General features: G+C 51.1%; 1 long non-coding RNA gene across 1 annotated transcript in view; it reads right to left on the bottom strand.

Moving 5' to 3' along the window:
• LOC140430047 (uncharacterized) overlaps nt 1–20901 on the bottom strand; it is a 129885-nt gene that overhangs the window by 89612 nt on the left and 19372 nt on the right. The window contains exon 2 of the long non-coding RNA XR_011949301.1: nt 3685–3751. This is a non-coding gene — a long non-coding RNA (uncharacterized lncRNA). The remainder of the gene's footprint in view (nt 1–3684; nt 3752–20901) is intronic.

Here is a 20901-nt window from a genome sequence, read left to right as displayed (position 1 = left end):
GGCCATTCAGCCCATCTTGTCCATGCTGACCCAAAGATACGCAGGTGCCCTTTCTAATCCCATCTTCCTGCACACGGTCCATATCCCTGCAGTTTACATCATTTAAGGTGCAGATCCAGGTATGTTTTAAAAGAGTTTAAGGCCTCTGCCTCCACTATGAACATAATGTGTAGATGCCGGTGTTGGACTGGGGTGGGCACAGTAAGAAGTCTTACAACACCAGGTTAAAGTCCAACAGGTTTGTTTGGAATCACTAGCTTCCGGAGCGCTGCTCCTTCCTCAGGTGAGTGCTCCACTTTGTCTCTCCTCACACGGAGGTCGATGTTGAGGTTTTAGAAATGGAAATGATTGAGAGGAGATTGACCAGATTAGTCATCAAGACAGGCCCACAGAGCTGGGACTCGACACTTCAGGAAATCGTCAATTGTTGATGATTTCATCAAGATTCATGAGGCGCTGAAGGGAAAAGGATGATGGTTGAGTTAACTATTCAATATTCAACCTCATTGGACGGCTCCATCGACAGATTTGCATATCTTGCATCAGCAATTACCAGTAACCTGTCCCTTGATGCCGGAATCAGCATCAGGTGTGCCGAGGCTGCAGCCGTCAGGTCAAAGTTGAAACGTCAAGTGGGGACCAATAGCAACGAACTGAAAACACAAAGCTCCACTTGCACCAGGCTTAAATTCTCAGAACCCCTCTTTACAGTAATGATGTACTGACAACTTATGCAAGAGAAGGAAAAGGGCTGAATGCCTCCACCTCTGCTGCTTCAGACAAATATCGGGCATCTCCAGGTAGGACAGTGTCACATATGGTGGTACACCCGCATGCCAGGATCGCTAGCGTATTTGCTCTTGAGTCAGCAGCGACTCTACTGGCTGGGCCATTGAGTCGAATTGATGATGACTCAATGCTCCCTGGTGAGCCTACTATCGCCACAAGACCAACAGGTTGTCCACGTCCACACAACAAGGGTGTCTGCAAACAAGATCACAGGATGACCAAGAATTGTTCCAGGGATGAGAAACTGCAGTAATGAGGACAGATTGGAGAGGTTGGGAATGTTCTCCTTGGTGAGAAGGTGGCTGAGGGGAGATTTGATAGTCATTTTCAAAGTAATGAGGGGACTGGACAGAGTAGACGGGGGAGAAACTGTTCCCGCTCGTAAAAGGATCAGGAATGAGGGGGGAGGGCACAGATTTAAAGTGATTTGTAAAAAAAGCAAATTTGAGGTGAGGAAAATCTTTTTCACACAGCGAGTGTTTCGGTTCTGGAACGCACTGCCTGGAAGTGTGGTGGAGGCAGGTTCAATCAGGGCATTCAAGAGGAATAGAAACAATGCGCAGGGGTACGGGGAAAAGGCAGGGGGCTGGCACTAAATCATGATGCTCGTTTGGAGAGCCGTTGTTGACAGAATGGGCCAATGGCCTACTTCTGCGCCTTATTTGCATAAAATTTACAGTGCAGAAGGAGGCCATTCAGCCCACCGAGTCTGCACCGGCTCTTGGAAAGAGCACCCTACCAAAGCCCACACCTCCACCCTATCTCCCATAACCCAATGATCCCACCTAACCTTTTTTGGACACTAAGGGCAATTTAGCATGGCCAGTCCACCTAACCTGCACACTTTTGGACTGTGGGAGGAAACCGGAGCACCCGGAGGAAACCCACGCACACACGGGGAGAACGTGCAGACTCCGCACAGACAGTGACCCAGCGGGGAATCGAACCTGGAACCCTGGAGCTGTGAAGCAACTGTGCTACCACTGTGCTACCGTGCCCCCTTACCGTGCCTGTGATCAGAGTCATAGGAATCCTTGCTGCTGACCAGAGTGCCTGGAGATAAGCAGTCAGGAAGGGCATGGAAACAGCAGACGACAAAAGGAACAACTAGATGGTGGGAAAGGGAGCCCGCCGGGTGGAAAGAATATCAGTTGACCTTGGGCCAAAGCTATTCATCTGTGCCAGCTGCAGTAGGGATTGTCACTCATGAACCAACCTCCACTGCCACAACAATGTCCAATCCAGGAGTAACATACACCCTGAACGCTGTATATCGTATCATGAGGCAGATGACAATAATAAGAATTCCCATTCAATAGGTTAGGGATGACCATGGGTCATAAATTGACATTGTAGTTGTACAGTGGAAGTTGATTCACTGAATTGCTTCAGGTGAGAAGTGGACCTGCCTCTGGCTGGGGTGGAGGTCACTGATTACAACAGGGCGGGTACTGCAGAGAATTCAGGGCCAGGCTGATCCCCGGGGCAATCTTCGGTCACCTCCGGACTGGAATTTCTCAGGTTGTTTTCCACAAATTGTCCTGCTTCCCACCTCTCTCGGGAGATCGCATGGTTTTTCATTCAGGCGGGCTTGAGAGTGCGCAGACACAATTTGGGAATTCTCACCCTTGGTTTTCCAGTCTCTCCATGGCCTCGACCTTCCCTATCTCTGCAAAAACTCCTACAGCCCCACAATCCCACAAGGGCAGCACGGTAGCATTGTTGATAGCACAATTGCTTCACAGCTCCAGGGTCCCAGGTTCGATTCCAGCTTGGGTCACTGTCTGTGCGGAGTCTGCACATCCTCCCCGTGTGTGCGTGGGTTTCCTCCGGGTGCTCCAGTTTCCTCCCACAGTCCAAAGATGTGCGGGTTAGGTAGATTGGCCATGATAAATTGCCCTTAGTGTCCAAAATTGCCCTTAGTGTTGGGTGGGGTTACTGGGTTATGGGGATAGGGTGGAGGTGTTGACTTTGGGTAGGGTGCTCTTCCCAAGAGCCAGTGCAGACTCGAGGGGCCGAATGGCCTCCTTCTGCACTGTAAACTCTATGATAATCTAACCCTCTGAGAAATCTTCATTTCTCTAAGTCTAGGTTCTTGGCCACCCATAATTTAATGCATCCACCATTGGTAACTGCACCTTCACTACCCCAAGCTCAGGAATTCACTCCCTGCACCTCTCTGTCTCTTTACTTTGCTTCCTTCTAACCTATCTCTTTGAACACATTTTGGTCTCTGGCGATAATATTTACTCATTTGACTAAATGGCTAATTTTGCCTTGGAATTTGTAACTATAAAGGTGCCAAACAAATGTAAGTTACTGCCGTTAGTACACCAAGGTATCACTGCAGTGTGGGGGGAGACTGGATGGTTCAGTCATTGTTCATGTGAACGCTCCATATCCAGGAGAATGTGAGTGTGTAGGTCGACTGTGACTCTGACCTACACAGCCCAGGGTGGTCCCAACTTTGATTCCCAAACTCTTCTCTTAGCAGAGAACCCAAGCACAGTGGGATCCTGCGAAGAGAATTAGAGAGCAGGGGGTTCAGTCTAGATTCGCTGGCTCACAAGCCCATCAAGTCTGGCTGCGAAGGGCCCCCGTGCGGACACTGAATGAGGATGGCATTTGGGCGTGAAGCCCCTCGTGGTGCAATAGGCCACTGAGCCTTACTGTGGTGATTGTCCCTTCGAGGGCAACACAGCAGAGTAAGGGTCACATGGCCTGTGCTACCAATCGGGACTCAGAGTGGGGAATCACCCCATGGTGAGAGTAGCCTCCGAGGCAATGTGACATTTTGGGAGCTGGCTACAGCCATGAGGCTGCTGTACAATTCTTATTATTAAATGTATTTTGTGTTCATGAATGAAGTTTGTGAAAGTGCATCTTTACACTCACCCTCCAGGATTTCACTCCAAGGATGCTGCTGACTGTGGTTAGTCTGGAACTGGGCACAGGTAGGTACCTTCATGAAAAGAAAGTGTAACAAACAGACTGGTAAGTGGTCTCGTCACAACCTCCAGGCATGTCTCGGTGTTCACTCCTAACTAAATGAGTGCTGAATGCCAGCTTCAGAGTTCTGAGTTATTCCTGTGATAAATAGGATCTTCAAGAGTGAAATGATTGGGTGTTGACAGTCCTTGCTCAGTAAAGCGTATCAATCATCCTGACAGAAGATTACAATCAAAGCAGAACCAATGGGCATAAAACAAACTGCTTCACTTAGAAGAGACATGGGGTGAAGAGCAGCGACTGACCCACATGCTGCCCAGGGGTGAGCTCCAGCCACAGGCCTGCACTCCCACCTGCTGCTCACTGGAAGTAACTGCAACTGGCAGCAATATTCCATTGACCCTGACTGAAACAGACTGTCAAAGGGGGAGTTTTAACCCGGAGGAGTGTGTGAGTTTAGCTGCAGGGGTGCATGGTAAAGCTGTGGACCATGTCTGGATTCTGATGTGTGAATTTCAATCGGATATTTTTTGCTGCCTGTGCGCGTCTCTCTCCAGAGAGGCAGATGAGTGATCAGGATATGTCAAGCTATGTTTATTTTAACCAACATTTCAAATTATCGGCGTGACCATGTGTATCCTGGGCATCCTCAGACTCGCCTTTGATATAGCAACATAAGCAGAGAATGGCAATTCATGGGGTTCATTAAAAGTCAAGTAAATACAGCAAAACGTATTCAGTGTTCATAGCCGCTTTCTTCCTGAGGAAGGGGTAGTTGAGAGTAAGGGTTGAGAGAGGTTAATTTCCCCACTTTTTGTACTAGACTAACCAACGCTGGCAGCAATGATGGTTCACATAACACTTTGGGCGGAATTTACTGGCTGTTCACACCAGCGGGATATTCCGGTCCCAGCGTCAGCGGCAGGACCGCTGGGGGGGTCGTCTCTGCCGCCAAAAAACACACGATGGGTAGCTGGGTAAATCCCGCCCTTCAAATTTACGCAGAATCAGAGTTGTTGCGGCAGAGAAGTAGGCCTTTTGGCTCATTGTTTCTTCACTGGCGGGATGGTGGCACAATAGTTAGCACTGCTGACTCATAGCGCCAGAGACACGGGTTCGATTCCGACCTCGGGTGACTGTCTGTGTGGAGTTTGCTCTTTCTCCCCGTGACTGCGAGGGTTTCCTCCGGATGCACCGGTTTCCTCCTACAGTCCAAAGATGTGCTGGGTAGGTGGGGTTACGGGCATGGGGCAGGGGAGCATGGCCAATCCATCTAACCTGCACATCTTTGGACAATGAATAACAAAAAGCCGACATCCCCATCACTGTGTCCCTGCTCATTGACTGTCCCCCACTCATTGAAGGCCCATCACTGACTACACCCGACACCTCCACCCACCGCCCCCCTCGGCAGTGCAATGTACGACTCTCCTCCCAATCCCCCACCTCTGCCCTGATCTCCCATCCCCTACAACCTCCAATATTGCGCTAACTCCCTCAGTCTCCAACCCTTCCCCAATTTCAGAGCCTCTCCCAGATGTATTGTGAACCCTTGGCCGCACATACCCACAACCTCCACCACTGCCACCCCCTACACCGCCCTTGCCCCATAATCACGCCGGAACCTCCAAACTATGCCATCTTTGGTTTGGGTTTGATGGAATCAGGTTGACTTACACCAGATTGTTTAAAGTGAATTTTAATCAGATCAGACAGGGACTGGCTGCAAAAGGTGTCAAAGACTAAAACTCAGACACCGTTTTTCATTGGTATCGGTTTTGTTTCACGTGGCACCGGTTCTAGAACCTTGTCGGGCGTTGAATCGGTCCAGGTGCTGCATCAGTTTTGCTGGCGTAGAAATCCACTAATCCTTTGAAATGACCTGAAATTCACAAGGGTCATTTCAATCATTTTGCGAGCTGAAGCAATTTTGCAATTAATTGTTCAGTGGGTGTATAAAAACATTTTTCTTGCAGAACATTTTATGCACTTAACACCAAATGTTAACCAGAACCCTCCTCCGTGTAAAACATACCCCCGAATACTCATACGTCCACAATCCTCCAAACCACTACAAACATTAAAGTGGCAAAGTGAGGCGCAGGTTTTTCAGTCTTGCATCACCATTGAAAAAAAAACTCAGCATTTCCAAACATCCTGCTGGATATCTGTGAATTCCACAAGGCTGCTTGGTATCTTGAGCAAACGTTTTACTTTGGAGTGGTTTAGCTCAGAGCTACAGCTTTCTATTGTAAATACAATGGGCTATCAGCAGAGGGTGCAACAGGAGCAGTTAGCAAGAGCTGTGGGTACAAATGTACCATTGAGATCAATATTCACCATGCTATTGTAATATAAAGAGTTAAAGTTGAATTGTAAACATACAGAGCCAGATTCTCCATTCCTGAGTCGAAATGCAGGATTCTCCCTCCCCCCCGTCGGGACTGAGAATCCTCAGCGGGTGGCGTGAATTCCGTCCCGCTCCGACGCCGGCTGCCGTATTCTCCGGCGCCGGTTTAAGGGCGGAGGCGGGGATCACATCGCGGCAGTCGGGGGCCATTGGCAGCGGCCCCCCCTGCAATTATTCGGGCCTCGATGGGCCGTGCGGCCGAAGGTTTCTGGCCAGTCCCGCCGGCGTGGATTGGACATGGTCCCACACGGCGGGACCTGGCAGGTAGGCCGGCTGGTGCAGTCATCAGGGGGGGCGGGGGGGGGGGGTTCCGGCTCCAGGGGGGGCCCCAACGGTGGCCTGGCCCGCGATCGGGGCCACCGATCTGCGGACGGGCCTGTGCCGTGAGGGCATTCCTTCCTTCCGCGCCGGCCTCTGTAGGGCTCCGCCATGGCCGACGTGGAGAAGACACCCCCCGGCGCATGCGCTAGAATACGCCGGCCGGTCTGCGCATGCGCGGAACCACGCCAGCCCTTCGCCGCCGGTTGGTGCAGCGCCAACCCCTCCGCCGCCGGCCTAGCCCTCGGAAGTGCGGAGGATTCCACAACTTCCGGTCGGCCCGACGCCCGAGCGGTTCGCGCCGCTTTTTACGCCAGCGCCGGGCCATCGCGGGGATTCGGGAGAATCCCGCTGTAAGTCTTGATGCCAGGACAGGATTAGTGGATTTCTACGTCAGCAAATCTGATGCAGCACCTGGGCCGATTCAACAACCGACAAGGTTCTAGAACCGGCGCCACGTGAGACACAACCAATACCAATGAAAAATGGTGTCTGAGTAGCCAGGTTCGGAAGAGGCACTCAAGAGGCTAATAAGCTGCGGCCGCATATACACACTTAACCCTCCACGCACACTCATCCCAACCAACTAGATGGCAGCATGACGACTGCACGACATCTGGGAATGACATGATGGGCGGCACGGTGGCACAGTGGTTAGCACTGCTGCTTCACAGCTCCAGGAACCCGGGTTCAATTCCGGCCTCAAGTGACTGTGTGGAGTTTGCACTGTGTCTGCGTGGGTTTCCCCCGGGTACTACGGTTTTCTCCCACAGTCCAAAGATGTGACAGGTTAGGTGGATTGGCCATGATAAATTGCCCTTAGTGTCCAAAAGGTTAGGTGGGATCACTGGGTTACAGGGATAGGGTGGAGGCGTGGGCTTAAATAGGGTGCTGTTTCCAAGGGCTGGTGCAGACTTGATGGGCCGAATGGCCTCCTTCTGCACCGTTAATTCTATGATGTATGATCCTCGGGCGGCTAGGGTGAGTGGGCAGCACTGTGCCCCATGCACCAATCCCCATCCCACACACCCGTAAACCCCCCCATCCCCCACCCCACCCATGCCCAACCAGGAGGACGGCCAAACACCCACCCTGCACCACATGCCGGCTCCCATGTCAGCCGCCATGGTCGCGTGCCTTGGCCACTGAAACCACCAGCTACCCACCCCGCTGGGCTGCATGCGTCAGACTGTCTAACACTGTTCGTTTTCTGTTTCGACCCCTCCCACCCCCCCACTCTCCCCAGGAGAACGCCACACACACAAGGCCAAGAGAGGGAGAATATTGTAGGGGGACCGCCGGACCTATGGCCCCTCATCACAGCAGGGCACAGAGCACTGGACTCTACGGAGAGCCCGAAGAAAGGGCAGTGGCCGGGGTGGAGGTCGGCATCGGGCGAGGAAGTGAGACCCCGCTGAGTTGCGGTTTCCCACGGCACATGTGTCACCCCACCCACCATCACCACCACACCCACACCACCCCCACACCCAACACAACCCCACCACTATCCAGTTCCCCACTCCACCACCCTCACAGCCCCTCTCCACTGTGCTGGGTCAGGCCCGCTAATGATATGCAAATGATGTTTACTGTACTTGCGGAGTGGAACACATTGACGCTGTTGTTGAGGCACGCGAGAATTACAATTTGGCGTGAACCTGGTGCCTGCCAGAGATTTCGCCGTAGAGACGAATTCTCCGCCCAACGCCTTTCCCGATGTCACATGACATGGTATGGAGAGAGATAGTTCTATATAGAACCTTGTGCTAAATCTTTATTCTATGTCGTTAGCATTATGTTCAATAAAAGGTAGAGTTTACCAACAGCCTTGCCTCCAGCAGTATCAATAATTCCAAACCACAAACAACCCCAACTAAGGCCTCAAATGATAACAGATGATAGCGGCGGAAAACACAATGAAAGAAGCAAAAAGTGAAGGGTCCGGCGGCTGGAAGAGGCAGTAAGAGAAATGACTGCCGGACAAGTCAGTACAGGAAAATCTTCAGCAGAACTTCAAGAAAGGCTACAGTGAGGAGAAGTCATGGAGAAAGTTCTGCCTTTCCCAGAATGTTTTGGCCGTGTGAGAGGCCTGGATCAAGCTGAGAAGTGACAGAACTGGCATTGCAGCCTTACCAGGTACAGATCAGCTTTGGGATAAGTAGAGAAGGCTATCAAGGTACAGGCCACTCACGAGTATGATTGTCTACCTAAGAAACGTCTGTGTTGCGGGCCATGGGTTCTGTGGGTTCTTGCACAGCTGATGAGCCTGATGCTTAAGTTGTATCTTCGACCACAAAGTAGGCCACAAAATGTTTCCAGGAGATGGAATCTGTCCTTGGACTCTAGATTGCTGATATTCCTTTCCCAGGCTCCTTTTCCAGGCCGCCTCTTGCCGTCAGGCGTCCGAGAAGAATTGTGACTCTTTAATCAGGAGTTTCCTTCAAGTAAGGATCTCCCAAGCATATATTGCATTTCATGAGAAAAGCCTTCAGGGTGTCTTTGAAGTGTTCCCTTTGTCCTCTTCTTGTCCGGTAGCCTTCCTTGAGCTGGGCAAAGAAGATTTGCTTTGGCAGTTGGGGCTCTGATACGCTCACCACGTGGCCTGCGCAGCGGAGTTGATTTCAGATTGGCATGATCTCGATGCTGGTGCTCATAGCTTCTTTGTGGACACTGATATTAGGACGCCTGTCCTCCCAGTTGATGCAAAGAATCTGTCTCAGACAGCATTGATCGTACCTCGCTAGGGCCTTGAGGTGGCGCCTGTAAGTAGTCCAAGTTTCTGAGTCGGATAGAAGAGTTGGAAGGACAACCACCTTATACACGAGGATCTTTGTGTCAACATGGATGTCGCAATCGTCAAAGACATCCTTAGGCATCCAGAGGAGGCGCTCACAGATTGGATACGATGTTGGATCTCCACATCGATATCAGCCTTAGAGGAGAGGTGGCTTCCCAGGGATGGGAATTGTTCCACATTTGGGAGGGTTTCTCCATTGACCTTTGTGGAAGGAGAGACCGGATCGTGTCCTGAGGCGGGTTGGTAAAGGACTTGAGTCTTCTTGAGGTTAAGGCTGAGGCCGATTCTTTGGCATGTTTCCGCAAAGGTGTCAAGCATGGCTTGGAGATTCTCTTCTGAGAGAGTGGACATGGCAATGCCACCCGCATACTGAAGTTCTACAAGTGATGTCAGTGTCGTTTTCTTCTTGGATTTCAACCGGTTGAGGTTGAAAAGTTCTCCGTCCATCCTGTAGACGATGTCCACCTCACTGGGACGCTTGCTCTTTTTAAAAAACATTTTATTGAAGGTGTTTTAAATATATACAAAATCACAAAAATACAAAAGCCAACCTTGGCAACAGGTAACAATACCACCCTCCCTGGATACACCCCAATGACAGCCCTCCCTCATCTCGCTGCCACCCTGGTATTCTGGGTGGCACGGTAGCACAGTGGTTAGCACTGTTGCTTCACAGCTCCAGGGACCTGGGTTCAATTCCCGGCTTGGATCACTGTCTGTGCGGAGTCTGCACATTCTCCTTGTGTCTGCGTGGGTTTCCTCCGGGAGCACTGGTTTCCTCACACAAGTCGCAAAAGACGTGCTTGTGAGGTGCTCCTGCCCTTACTCGTCTCGCTCATGCCTCCCCCGCTGACAGCTTAATTTTTCTCAAAGAAGTCGCTGAACGGCTGCCACCTCCGAGCGAACCCCTGCAACGAACCCCTCAAGGCAAATTTAATTTTCCCGAGTCTGAGAAACCCCGCCATGTCGCTAATCCATACCCCCGACTTCGGGGGTTCCGAGTCCTTCCATCCTAGTAATATCTGTCTCCGGGTCATCACAGAGGTAAAGGCCTGGATGATGGCTTTTCTCACCCCGTGGGCTCCCGGCTCTTCTGACACACCAAAGATCGCCACCGCTGGACTTAGCACCACCCTCACTTGTAAGACCTCTGAAATGACGTCAGCAAATCCCTGCCAGAAATCCCACAGCCTCGGATATGCCCAAAGCATATGGACATGTTTTGCAGGGCCCCCCGAACTGCGCCCACACCTATTGCTTCGCCCACTTCAATATCTTCTCCTCATCAAGAAACTGATGCAGCCGCACCACCATCACCCACGGCAGCTTCTCCGCCTTCGGCCTCCTCCTCAGCGTCCTGTGCCCTCGATCCACCTCGGGAGGACGGTCAAAGACCCCCTCCCCCACCGTACCTTGCGGCCTTCGTTACCGCGATCCCCTCAGGCAACCCTGCGATTTTGAGATTCTGTCTCCTGGAACGGTTCTCAAAGTCCTCCACCTTCTTCCTCAGTCTCATATGGCTCTATGCCACGAGCACCATCTCCACATCCAGCGAGGCCTGCCGGTCCTCATGCTCCCCCACCAACTTCTCCACTTCTGGACTGTCAGACCCTGAACCTCCAGCCTCTGCTTCACTATCTCAACCTATGCGGCTCCACCACCTTTACCAGGTCTTCTGAGGGCGCCTGACTCTGCTGCTGGAACTTCGCATTCAAAAATTCCACATGCTGTTCGGTAGACCACTGGGTGGGCGATGGCGCCACAGCAGCCTGCGCCATCTTTTCCTGTGTCACACCTCAAATTAACATTTGTTCAAGCTTCTGCCTCTAACTTGTTACACTCCTCGTCTAGTAAGCCATAAACCGGCCCCACTGATGGAGTACTTCAATTCGTCAGTGCTCATGCACCTCACAAGAAAACATCCCCTAAATTGGGTGGGAAAGGTCCAAGAAATTCCACCTCAAGTGGGAGCCACCAAATGTGCAACCACTCACTCCATGGCCACCACCAGAAGTCCACTGGGAAGCTTGCTTCTGACAAAGTGATGTGTGGTGTTGGGTGCTCTGGTGCACAGATGAGCCAACACAGTTGTATGTGGTACAACTCTATTTTATTATAACTCTTATAATACAGTTCGTTCTGGATACTCTGCACGTGCTGTCTCCCTAAGTGTGTTTGGCAACAGATGTGTCCTGGTTCTCCTCTGCAGCTAATACTGACCACCGGGGGTCGTGTCTGTGCTTTTATATCTTTCTGTCATTGGTTGTGGTGTTGTGTGTTCTGATTTGTCTGTTGGTGTGTCTATCATGATGTGTGTGTTTGAATATCATGACATCCCCCTTTTTACAAAGATATGTGCCTACGTGGTTATAAATATAATTGTGTCGTGAGTGCATCTAAGAGTGTGCGTTTGTGTTGTGTACAGCGTGTGTTTATGACGTAACTATTTACATGGGGCGATGTCGGGTGCGTCACACTAACAAGGTTGTACCATAACAAAACTTGGATGCGAGAGAAAAAAAATAAACTTGAACATTGGTCTGGTCAGACGATATCTGGAACAATAAACAACAACAGGTTATAATACAGAAGTGTTTGACTTTTTGAACGTATGAACAGCGTTATAAGTCCAGTCTAATGGGTGACCGCCTCAAGAATGGGCTGGTCCTCAAGCCGGTTCAGCTGTGGAGATTTGGTTCTGGTGGCGATGGAAGGGGCATGATCCGTGGCATCTCCACGAAGTCATCCTTGGGAACCAGTGGAGGATCCGGCGTGTGCGTACGGTTCAGTTGCGAGCGTGGAAGGCGGCGCAAAGCTCGCTGATTGCGCCTACGCACCAATCCATCCGCCCTGCATGCCAGGAACAAGGTGGAGTCTTTTTCTTTTTATGTTTGTGGTGGACGGCATCTTGTAGCCGATGGGTCGTTGCCATCGAAGTAGCACCATCACTAATATCATGCAAGGCGATGACTGTGCCAGATGTGGAAGTTGGCCGAGACCGTGTACGCTGGTTCCGGCCACCTGCTGTGCCGGAAGGGCGACTCCGCAGAGAAACGTCGAAGCATGTCGCCTTGGAGAGAGAATTGTTGCTCGCATCAACGTCTGGCGATGGCGCGAATTGGTGTGTCCATCTTGGACCGCCGGTGCTGGTTGCCACTGCCGACCCAGTGGGACTGCCACGCGATCCATTCCCTGTCGCCGTGGCATCCGCCGTCACCCTGAGCGTGCCATCACCGAGGCCGCGACACCGCCCGTCCGGAGCAAGGTCTGGCGTGCGCGAATCAGAGTCGGCGCTTGGCTGCTCCCCATCTGGAGTCCGGTCTGCCTTCCGTCGATGCCCCCCGTCCGGAGTCCCAACAGGTTCACTGGAGGCAGCCGAGATTCCCCGAAGCTGCACTTCTGGAGTCGGAACATGCAGGAATGCACCAACCAGTGGAGAGGGTCGAGCCATCGAGGGTGGAAGCGGTGCGCTGCCACCGCAGTCGTCAGTGGTCCCACCGTGATCGTCGAGTGCCTCGGTACGCACTAGGCGAGGTCTGTCACCTTGCACCTTTTGCATGGGAAGTGGGATGCTGTCGTCACTCGTCTCACATCCCGTGGATAGATCCTCATTAGCAGCTTGCTGTTCACTAGGGTTGGGTAAATTGTCAGAGTTTTCATCTGGTGGTGCACACCATGTCGGTGGACTGTCATTGTCTTGCCGTTGTCCTTCATTTGGGCTTTTCTTCTTTGGAATTTTAAATCTTCCCCCAGACATTGCAGAACCTTGTTTATTACCCCCAAATTCTCCCATAGGTATGGTCTCGAATATAGGATCCAATGTTTCTATCGACATTGTACTATTTTCCAAAGAACATTCCGTTTCACTTTTCTTCTCAGGTGCCTCATGTGTATCTTTGTCTAATGTACATGCCTTCATGGTCTCTGGGTCTGATTTTGCTGGGACTGGCATGGTCACAGTCTCTCTTTTACTGTTCTCAATTGCCCACATTATACTCCCCATACATAACTGCTTAATCACTGGGGTTAGTGTGGTACAATGGATAATCGGGTCGACCTTATCTGCATCTTCACCATTAGTGGAAAGCACACTTGGTTCACTTGACACTGCTGTGGGTTTTAAATTCGTTATCTGGCTACTCGATGTCGGTGTCCTCAGGATTCTTGCTCCAATGTTCTGCTCAATAATCAGTGGAGCGTGTATAGGTTCAATGCAATTAATGTTCCCCTCAAGGTTTGAAGAGTCATTACTGACTAACTGCTGGTCTCCGAAGTTGGGATTTTGCGGTGTTGTGTTGAAGGGAGACATTTGTCCCTGCTGTAGATATGATTCAGGTTGTGTTATTTCCATTACCTGAGGATCAATGTCTTGTCCATTTTTTCGATCCGTACTAAAACACTGGCAATTCTCAGTCTGCTCCTTGCAAGTTAAACATTCAATTAATTTCGTTAGCAAATCTTCAGCATCCTTCTGTGGCCGTGCAGCATTATTAATCTCTGTTCGGCTATAATGATCCTGAAGGTCAGCGCATAAACCTTTTTTCTTCGGGCTTGGACGAGGCGATTCCTTTGGCTTGCCTTCAGTTGGGCTTGAACAGTCTTCAGCGCTGTGCCCTTCATTGTAGCATGAGAGACCGTCATGTTCATGCTGCTGTGTAGTGGAGCATGGTAGGCTGTTATAGCCTTCTTGCTGTTCACGTGAGCATGGCAGACTTGCATCGTCTGCCGCTGGTTGGTCAGGAGAGGTTGCTAGACCCTCATGGTCTTGTTCCTGCAAGGACTGCGCTCTGGAGTCTTGCGTTCCTTCCATCGTGGAGTCCGTCCACGAGCTCTCTGTGGAGGCTTGTGACACTGGAGTCACTTCTTGTTCGTGCAAGGACTGCGCTCTGGAGTCTTGCGTTGCTTCTATCGTGGAGGCTGTCCACGAGCTCTCTGTGGAGGCTTGTGACACTGGAGTCACTTCTTGTTCGTGCAAGGACTGCGCTCTGGAGTCTTGCATTGCTTCTATCGTGGAGGCTGTCCACGAGCTCTCTGTGGAGGCTTGTGACACTGGAGTCACTTCTTGTTCGTGCAAGGACTGCGCTCTGGAGTCTTGCGTTGCCTCTATCGTGGAGGCTGTCCACGAGCTCTCTGTGGAGGCTTGTGACACTGGAGTCACTTCTTGTCCGTGCAAGGACTGCGCTCTGGAGTCTTGCATTTCTGCAATTGTGGAGTCTGTCCACGAGCTTGCTGTGGAAGCTTGTGACACTGGAGTCACTTCTGGTTCATGCGAGGACTGCACTCTGGAGTCTTGCATGTCTTCTTTCATAGAGTCAGGAACGTTGAGCGGGACGTGGACCACGCTCTGTGTGGCAGCAGGGCACTCCCCGTGTGCTTGCACCGCTCCCTGTCTGTTAATGTCAGGCTGCAGCATCATCCGGTACTGATAAGTTGGAACGTCATATCTGCTGGATTGAAGATCCTCAAATCCGAAAAATGAATCCGCATCTGCGTCGGATTCAATGTGGGGGCCGCCAATGTGCAACACAAAAGGTTCGTCCGAGTCATAGTCATATAGGACCACGGAGCTATCATTGGGCTCGCGAGGTCCGGAAACACTGTAAAGATCGTCATCCAAGTATTCAAGGTCGGAATCATCGGCTTGTGCGTAGGTAACTGCTTGTCGGAGGGTTCTTCGGAGGTCAAATTCATCTCCTGGGTCAATTTGCGGCACTGTGCTGTCATTCCAGGTGAGGGAAGGTTGTTTTACAGCTTTAACAGATTTTTGTTTTTTTGATTTGGGACGTTTCCCTTTTAAATTGGATTTGGGACATTTCCCTTTTAAATTGGTGCAGTCTGGGGCCTCTGACATCCTGACGCTCGGTATGTAGCACGTAGGAAGCGACTGCGCATGCTCAGATCGCTGTTCCTTTACCGATGGCCGTTTTCTTGACTGCGCATGCGCAGCATCTCGCGCATGCGCAAACGAAACTTCCGGTTCTGCGCACTTCTCGTGCAACTGTGCTAGCGTTATACCTTTAGCAAGATGGCCGCCGACCTCGACCCAGCCTTCTCTCAGGCCCGGGATTTCGGCCTCTGGGAATTCGGGCTCCGGGATCCCAGCCACGAGATGAGTACTGCAGCTTTTCTTACCTTTATTTGCCGATTGGATTGCGTTTTCTTCACAGTACTTGGAGAATTTGCCCAGGACTGCCTGGTAATCGTACCTTTGCTGCCTCCTGAAGAACCTGAACCTTCTGAATATTTCTCTTGCCCTTGCACCGGCGATGGTGAGGAGAAATTCAATTTTTTCCTTATCATCCAGGTCTTGGAGTTCAGCTGCCACCAGGAACAATTCGAACATTTGCCGGAATCGCCGCCAGTTTTCGCGGAGGTCGCCGTGGCACTGGAGCGGCTGCGGAACCGGGAGCTCGTACATCATGCCTGGGCACTGCTGGTTGTCTGTGTACACGGAGGTATGCCGGCAGGTATCGATCCACTCCTGTACCATGTGGTGTTGGGTGCTCTGGTGCACAGATGAGCCAACACAGTTGTATGTGGTACAACTCTATTTTATTATAACTCTTATAATACAGTTCGTTCTGGATACTCTGCACGTGCTGTCTCCCTGAGTGTGTTTGGCAACAGATGTGTCCTGGTTCTCCTCTGCAGCTAATACTGACCACCGGGGGTCGTGTCTGTGCTTTTATATCTTTCTGTCATTGGTTGTGGTGTTGTGTGTTCTGATTTGTCTGTTGGTGTGTCTATCATGATGTGTGTGTTTGAATATCATGACATGATGGATGGTGGAGATAAAGATGGAGAAAAAGGTGGGGGCGATGTCACATCCCTATTTTACTCCAGCCTTGACCTCAAAGGTTTCTGTCTTATTTCATCAGTGAGGACCATTGCCGATATCTTGTCGTGGAGGAAACAGAGGATGTTGATGAATTTCTCTGGACAGTCAACTTTTGACATCACGATTGACTGAGTCAAAAGCCTTGGTCAGAGGGATGAAGACCAGGTAGAGTGGTTGATGTTGCTCCAGGCATTTCTCTTGAAGTTGCCGAGCAGTGAAAATCATGTCCACTGTGCCACAGTTTGGTCAGAAGCCACACTAGCTTTCTGGAAAGGTTTCTTCAGAGATTGGGAGAAGGCGGTTCGTGAGAATTCGGGCGATTATCTTCCCGGTGAGGGAGAGTGGGGAGATTCTTCAGTAGTTCCCACAGTTCACTTTTGTCTCCTTTCTTGAAGATGATGGCGATGACAGCATCCCTGAGGTTGGGAGGAATTTTTCTCTGTCCCAGATTTTCAGCAAAAGCTGATGGAGATGACAGGTTTGTAAATCTCCACTGGGATGTCATCCACCCCTGCGGCTTTTCCATTCTTATGCATTTATTGGCTGCTTCAACTTGGTCCACGCTTGGTGGGAGTCCATCTTTGATGGGAAGTTGGGGGATTTCCTCAAACACGTCCTCATCGATGGTTGTATCATTGCTCAGGAGTTACTTGAAGTGTTGTCTGTAGCCAACTGGGTTGGCCACTTCCCGACTTAAAATGGAGATCCGCAAAGAATGCAGGGTAATTCAGTCAAGCCAGGAAAAACTAGCAGGTGCAAAGTTTCCTGTGTATGAGAACTTGCAAAAGCCCAGACAGCACTGAAACTCACAGCCATCCGCATATTAATGAGCGATCCCCGGGAACAATTGAAACATTTAAGGTGAATAAGGCCAAGCCAGACTCCTCCGTGCCAGCAGGAGCCAAGACAAAGGAAAGCCAACGGACACTTAGGGACCGCCCAGCGATCAGGAAACAGCTCCAGTATTAGAGAAATTGATCCAAGTGATCGGAACGTAGTCCAATCACTTGGAACCAGATACGGGGTGCGCCCAAAAGGGCGCGAAGCCCCTGGGGACTAGAAAGTGGAGTCCCCAAGTTCAATTTGTCCTTCTTGGCAGGGTCACTCAGCAGCTCGAAACAACCCTTGACAGCGACCTGCCTAGCTGCCGCATCAACCAAGTAAGTCTCCAGTCAACGCTCGCTACGAAATAGGGGCTCCTAGCTACCAGTCCACATCAGCTTTTGAATCCTGCCAGATTCGAACGAAAGGCCATTTGTTCCCCTGACCTGGTGGGCCAGTTCCGAAGCTAAGTATAGGCCTTTTAGTGATAGAGATAGTCTAGTAAGTAGAGTGTTATGCATGAGTAGTGAGCACTGTGTATAACAAATGTGTTTTGATTTGAATCTTACTAATTGGTGTGTCGCGTTATTGATCAGCACTTGAACTTGTACCTCATGGCGGTATCATAAAGATACCTGGCGACTCTAGAGCAAAGGTTATAGAAACAGAGCAAATTAAGTAAAGACACAATGGGCAACAAATTAAGAGCCAACCAAAGTGAGTAACATTCTCTCCATCAAAGGCCGATGTATACTCTGTTTCTCAAGAGGGTTCCGTCCTTACTCTGCACTGGTTTGAGGCCTAGGGTATTAGGTCCGTATATTGCCTTAGTGGTACTGAAGAAGCCCCGGGTGTCATACTTGTCAGCAAACAGTTGCAGCTACTTAGCTTTCTCAGTCCGCCATTCGTTCTTGATTTCCCTAGTTCTTCTTTGTACCTCCACCTTGGCTAATTGATGAACTCCTCTTTGCCTTGCTGACCAAGCCATTTTTCTAGTTGCAGAGAGCTTTCCTCTTTTTGTCAATAGGCCTTGGATGCTGTGGTTGTTCTCGTTGAACCAGTCTTGGTGTTTCCTTGCCTTTAGCCGATGGTTACTTCATAGCTTGAGATGAAAGCTCTTTCTAGTTTTCCTCTACTCCATTAGAATAGATAATGGAAATTTTGGAGAATAAATTGTTGGAGGTTCACTCGCATGCTTGCTGAGCATGCTTGACTCTTGAAACAGTTCAACATTGGTCTCGTATCTGAACTGTTTCTTCATCTTTCTCTGCTTCTGGTGAAGTTTGATGGACATGGAGGAGCGGATGAGCCAGTGGTCTGTCCAGCCGTCACCTGCACTGGTCATTGCTTTGGTGATGAGGGTATCCTTTTGATCTCGGGATTGGACGATGATGAAATTGATCATGTGCCAGTGCTTTGATCGTGGATGTCACCAGGAAGTCTAGAACATCTTGGTGGATTAGTGTGTTAGTGATAACAAACTGATATTCCACGCATTTGACGAGCAGGAGAGCCCCATTGGAACTGCAATTCCAATGTGGCGCTCATTGGTGGCAACAGGAAACTCCAAGAGTCGGTTGGTGAGTTTGTTCCTGATGGCGAAACCAATTCCATGTTGATCCTCGGGATTTCCTCTCCAGAAGGAGGGGTAACCATTTCCATCTTCCATCAGCTGCTCTTCGCCTGCTCTTGGGGTCTCTTGCAGGGCAGCGATGTCAGTGTTGAAGTGCCTGAGTTCACGGGAAACAAGGGGAGTTCTCCGTTCCGGTCGATAGTTTTGCTCATTCTCCATGTGGTTTGTCCATTCCAAGTTCCGAAACTGAGTCTAACGTTAACTTTCTGATGGCAGGTGGATGAGCCTGCTGGATGCAGTTTTCCAGCCAGGTTGGGGACAAAACAGATTATCTTTAGGGCATCTTTTCTAGTCCTTTCCCCATGAGGGGTGAGCAGAGTGGATCCTGAAGAGGGCTGCTCAATTATGAAGAAAGCTGCCGAAATGCTCTCTTGTTCCTAATCCAAGAGTAAGACAACTGAATCAAATTCCACTGCCAATCCGAAGGTAGGGACTTCCAAATGTCACTGTCCAGTCCTCGTCACCTCTCGCTGATCACCGCAGGACTAGTCTGTGTGGAGGGGATGCTGGTTTCCGCTAGGTGGATACCTGGTGCGGGACATGTTGATGCGCAATCAATTACTCTCAAGACAAAGTGATTCATAACTGAAGGCTTTAATCTGCTAGAACTCTTCCCCAGCAGCTTCGATACAGAAAGTGAAGGCTGCTGGGGCGGCACTGGTTCTTATACTCCGCCTCTCAGGGCGGAGCTATGTACAACAGCCAATGGTAGACTCCTGGGTCTAACCAATGGTCATCCACCTCTCAGGTACCGCAATACCTGGTACTACCACATTCACCCCCTGTTAAAAAGGAGCCCGGCGGGGGTGGTGGCCAGCGTTAACAGTCGCCTTTCGCATGGTATGACCAGGTATGGAGGTACCATGATGTCGAGGGAATTTACAAAGTGTTCATAGTGCAGCAATCAGTCGATCGGGTGGCCTGGTCGTCCTTCTGGAGCGTCTGGGCCTCGGCGGTGATTCTGATGAGGGTCCCGGCGGCTGCGACTCTGGGAGCATGATGTCGTCCTCCCTGGCAGCTTCATCACCCCTAGGCGGCGCTGTTGGGGCAAAAGGTGGACAGGGGGGAAAGCACCTGTAGGGGGCGTTGGTGTGTGTTCGGGCCTAGGCAGGAGCGGCGGGAGTACTGACCCTCCAGTCAGGTGCTGTGGGGAGGGTGGGGGTGGGGGCAATGGTTCGGGTGCGCGTGGGGCTCCAGCGGGTGCCAGGTCCCGAAGGGAGACTGTGTCCTGCCGGCCATCAGGGAATGCTACGTAGGCGTACTGGGGGTTGGCATGCAACAGGTGGACCCTCTCGACCAACGGGTCCGACTTGTATGCCCTCACATGTTTCCGAAGCAGGATGGGTCCGGGTGTCGCTAGCCAGGTTGGGAGCGAGGTCCCGGAGGAGGACCTCCTGGGGAAAACAAGGAAACATTCATGAGGTGTCTGGTTTGTGGTTTTACAGAGCAGTGACCGGATGGAGTGGAGGGCCATCGGGAGGACTTCCTGCCAGCAGGGAGACTGGGAGATTCCTGGACCGTAGGGCCAGCAGGACGGTCTTCCAGACCGTTCCATTCTCCCTCTCTACCTGCCCGTTTCCCCGGGGGTTATAACTGGTCATCCTGCCCGAGGCGATGCCTTTGCTGAGCAGGAATTGACGCAGTTTGTCGCTCATAAAGGAGGACCCCCTATCACTGTGTATGTATGATGGGAAAACCGAACAGTGTAAAGATACCCTGGAGGGCCATGATGACGGTGGTTGTGGTCATGTCTGGGCAGGGGATGGCGAATGGGAACCAGGAGTACTCGTCAATCACGTTACTACGTGTTGCGGTCGGTGGAGGGGAGGGGGCCTTTGAAATCCATACTGAGGCGTTCAAAGGGACGGGAAGCTTTTATCAGGTGCGCCCTCTCTGGCCGGTAGAAGTGTGGTTTGCACGCCGCGCAGATTTGGCAGTCCCTGATGACTGTCCTGACGTCCTCGATGGAGTAGGGCAGGTTGCGGGTCTTGGTAAAATGAAAAAAACGAGTGACCCCCAGGTGGCAAAGGTCCTCGTGGAGGGATCGGAGGCGGTCCACTTGTGCGGTGGCACAAGTGCCGCGGGACAGAGCAGCACGGTAGCATTGTGGATAGCACAATTGCTTCAAAGCTCCAATGTCCCAGGTTCGATTGCCCACTGGGTCACTGTCTGTGCGGAGTCTGCACATCCTCCCCGTGTGTGCGTGGGTTTCCTCCAGGTGCTCCAGTTTCCTCCCACAGTCCAAAGATGTGCAGGTTAGGTGGATTGGCCATGATAAATTGCCCTTAGTGTCCAAAATTGCCCTCAGTGTTGGGTGGGGTTACTGGGTTATGGGGATAGGGTGG

The sequence above is a fragment of the Scyliorhinus torazame genome, chromosome 1, assembly GCF_047496885.1.
Source record: "Scyliorhinus torazame isolate Kashiwa2021f chromosome 1, sScyTor2.1, whole genome shotgun sequence".
NCBI lineage: Eukaryota > Metazoa > Chordata > Chondrichthyes > Carcharhiniformes > Scyliorhinidae > Scyliorhinus > Scyliorhinus torazame.
This window is presented reverse-complemented; position numbering and strand designations above follow the sequence as displayed.